Source organism: Pterocles gutturalis, unplaced genomic scaffold, assembly GCF_000699245.1.
Source record: "Pterocles gutturalis isolate BGI_N339 unplaced genomic scaffold, ASM69924v1 scaffold3603, whole genome shotgun sequence".
In the NCBI taxonomy this organism is placed as follows: Eukaryota; Metazoa; Chordata; class Aves; order Pterocliformes; family Pteroclidae; genus Pterocles; species Pterocles gutturalis.
This window is the reverse complement of record NW_010117753.1, coordinates 3,809-7,256: the sequence shown is the minus strand read 5'-3', so window position 1 is coordinate 7,256 and position 3,448 is coordinate 3,809. Positions and strand designations below refer to the sequence as shown.

Sequence of the window (3,448 nt, the reverse complement as noted above, 5' to 3'; positions counted from 1 at the left end):
GACTGCCAGTGGTGAATAGCTCGCTGGTTGACTGTCACCTGACATGTGACTGTCACCATTGGGTTGACGAGGAGCCCGGGCATGTTTCTAGCCTGAGCAGCAGTGGCTGATGGCAGGGAGTAACAGGGGGAACACCAGCGGAGGAGCTGCATCATGAGATTTAACACCCTCCAAGTTAAAAAAAAAAAATTCATCAGGTTGTCCCAAAATATCTTCTGTTGGCAAAGGCACCTCAGGGTGGCAGAGCCTCGCTGGCATCGTGTCTTGGCGTGGTCACCGAGCGGTCTGGGATGTGCTGAGGGCTGTGTGCTGCAGCCCTTCACCTTCGGGTGCTGTTTCTCCTGCACAGAACCCACGGAGGGGAGGTTTTGTAGCCCCTGAGACTCCCTGGTCTGCTCAGGACCGTGTCCACTGAGCAGGGTTTCAGCCCTCTGATAATATTTTGGATTTTTAATGGGGCCTCTCAAACTGGGACAGCCTCACGGGGCCATAGCCCGGTCAGACTGGCTTCCAGGGATGTCATTTGTCCGTTTGTAGCCTGAGCTTTGTCTCTTTCAGTCCGTTTGTAGCCTGAGCTTTGGCTCTTTCAAGCTCCAGCTTCGAGCACCGGGTGAGCAGGCTGGCTAGCTGGGGCGCACAGGACGGCGGATAATTGCTGGAGAGAAACATGAAAGCAGGACGAGGGGTGGGAAGAGCTTTGGTGGAGGATGGGAAGTTCATCTTCCCAGGATCTTTGAGCTCAGTTAAACTCAAATTATAAGCTGGTGTCCAGATAGTTTATTTTATGGTCTTGGGGGTTATTTCAGCCTCTTGCATGTTAAGTAATCAGGCAAATGATTCAGCTTCCCTCTAAATGAACGAAGCTTTGGAGGTGCTGGTGGGTGTGCCAGGACTGAGCAGGCAGCATTAAAATCAGCGGAGTTAACACCCCGTAAGATGAAAGCTGCCTCTTGCGCTTGATAGCGTGCCAAATTCGGCATAAAGCTCTGACACACTGGAAATTGTTAGGATACACTTACTAGTTAGGACATGAACTTGCATACGCCCGGCTGGGGCTTTTGAGCAGTTCTGGCATCTCGATTTGCCTTTAATGAATCTTGACAAGCGAAGGGGATGGCTAAAAGGAGCGAGCCACCCCGATTATATCAACAGGGATGGGTGCAGGCTGTGCTGCTGCCTTGGAGTCCCAGTCCTTTTTGGATGGGGTGGAGGGATGGAGGGAGCAGGGACCACCCTGAGGGATGGGCTGGAAAACATCTCGATTGTGGTGGAGGGGGGGAAGGGAAGAGCAGAGCGCTGTCCTGGGAGCCAAAGAGCCGTTCATGTGCAGTCAGAGCCCTCTCATGCCAGGGAGTCGGGAACGGAGAGCCGCCCCCAGCTGCTGGCAGGGCTCTGGATGCTTTCCAGAGTGACCTGTTTCGAATGGATCAGCGTTTTTATTTTGCTGTCTTGCATTGGAGTGACCCATATAAGCGCAGGGAGTGAATCCTGCTGCTGTAATGGGGCTGCTCCAAGAATGCTTGCTGGCTTCTCACTGACTCGCTTTCTATCTCAGGTTGTCCGGAGTCGCCTGGAGAAGAAAGGAATCGCAGTCCATAACGTAAGGTTGAACGGCTCAGCGGCTAGTCACGTTCTGCATCAAGACAGCGGCTTGGGGTACAAAGACCTAGATCTCATCTTTGGTGTGGATCTGAAGACCGAAGATGTTTTCCAGCTTATTAAAGACGTGGTCATGGATTGCCTGCTTGACTTCCTCCCAGAAGGTGTCAACAAGGACAAGATCACCCCCATGACTCTGAAGGAGGCGTACGTGCAGAAGCTCGTGAAGGTTTGCAACGAGACGGACCGCTGGAGCCTCATCTCGCTCTCCAACAACAGCGGGAAGAACGTGGAGCTCAAATTTGTGGACTCGCTCAGGCGGCAGTTTGAGTTCAGCGTGGACTCCTTCCAGATCATCCTGGATTCGCTTCTGCTCTTTGGGGAGTGCTCGGAGAACCCCATGGCTGAGAACTTCCACCCCACGGTCACCGGGGAGAGCATGTACGGGGACTTCGAGGAGGCGATGGACCATCTCCGGAACAGGGTCATCGCCACGAGGAACCCAGAGGAGATCAGAGGTGGGGGGCTTCTGAAATACTGCAACCTCTTGGTGAGGGGGTTTAAGCCCAAATCGGAGGTGGATATGAAGGCGCTACAGAGATACATGTGCTCCAGGTTTTTCATAGACTTCTCCGACATCGGTGAGCAGCAGAGGAAGCTGGAGTGTTACCTTCAGAGCCACTTTGTTGGGATGGAGAGCAAAAGATATGACTATTTGATGACCCTCCACCGGGTGGTCAATGAGAGCACGGTCTGCCTAATGGGACACGAGAGGAGGCAGACGCTGAACCTCATTGCCATGCTGGCTGTGAGGGTCCTGGCTGAGCAGAACATCATCCCCACCGTCACAAACGTTACCTGCTACTACCAGCCAGCTCCTTACGTCAGCGAAATAAACTTCAACTACTACGTCACCCACGTGCAGCCCTTCCTGCCTTGCAGTCAGTCTTACCCAACGTGGCTTCCCTGTAACTGAGCCAGGACGAACTTCAGGGTCTGTCCTCCAAGGTACTTCCTTGCCTTGGGGAATGGGGAGGGTAGGGGGGAGCAAAGAAAAAAAAAAAACAAACCCAAATGACTTCCTAGAACTGCAACAAAAAGGAAACTTCCTGGACTCTTGCTTGAGCGTCTCGTTCCTGGGGTGGTTGGAGCGAGGCTCGTCTGCTGTACACTGTGATGGGAAGTGCAGTGGTCTGGAAACGAGACGACTTTGGACGTTGACGGGAAGATTCGATCGCTTACGGAATTCTAGAGGCAATGGGGAGGGTGGGGGCGTGTGAGGGGAGATTGTAGAATTACGCTAAGGTAGAGCTGCACTGCCCTGAAATGCATCTGAACTGGGGGTTGGTTTTTTTTTTTAGTGCGGGAGGTGTTCTGGGTGTGCAGACTTGTGGTTTCTGACGATAGAAGCCCGAGTGGCTAATTCCTTTGAAGGACCAAAGAATCCTGTTTAAGTGCCTGTAACAATATAAACACAACTGTACTGTAAACCTTAAAATATTTTTTTTTGCAGGGGCTTGACATCCCAAGAGCTTGAGTGAGGGATGTCCAAAGAGGAAAATATTTCTGTTGGGAGGGGTGGAGGGTCGTAAGATCATTTCGAGTAACCTCGCTGGAGCAAGGGTGGGATTGCAGGTTACGTGTCGCTGAGGTTTTGTTTCGGTTTTTTTTTTTTGGCATGGCTTGCTGCCCATGAAGGACCAGCTGTAGCAAAGAGCTGTCAAAGTGGAGTTGCATAAACAGGGCTGGGCTTGGAATGACTACATGTGTTTAAAAAAAAAGTGTAAATGCCTGAAACTGGGGACATGGGGCGGGGGGGAGTGCATGGTGGACAATGCTGTGCAGAGCT

At 52.1% G+C, this 3,448-nt stretch overlaps 1 pseudogene; it reads left to right on the top strand.

Moving 5' to 3' along the window:
- Window positions 1-1,516: 1,516 nt before the first annotated feature.
- Window positions 1,517-2,575, top strand: LOC104463523 (annotated as a pseudogene).
- Window positions 2,576-3,448: the final 873 nt, after the last annotated feature.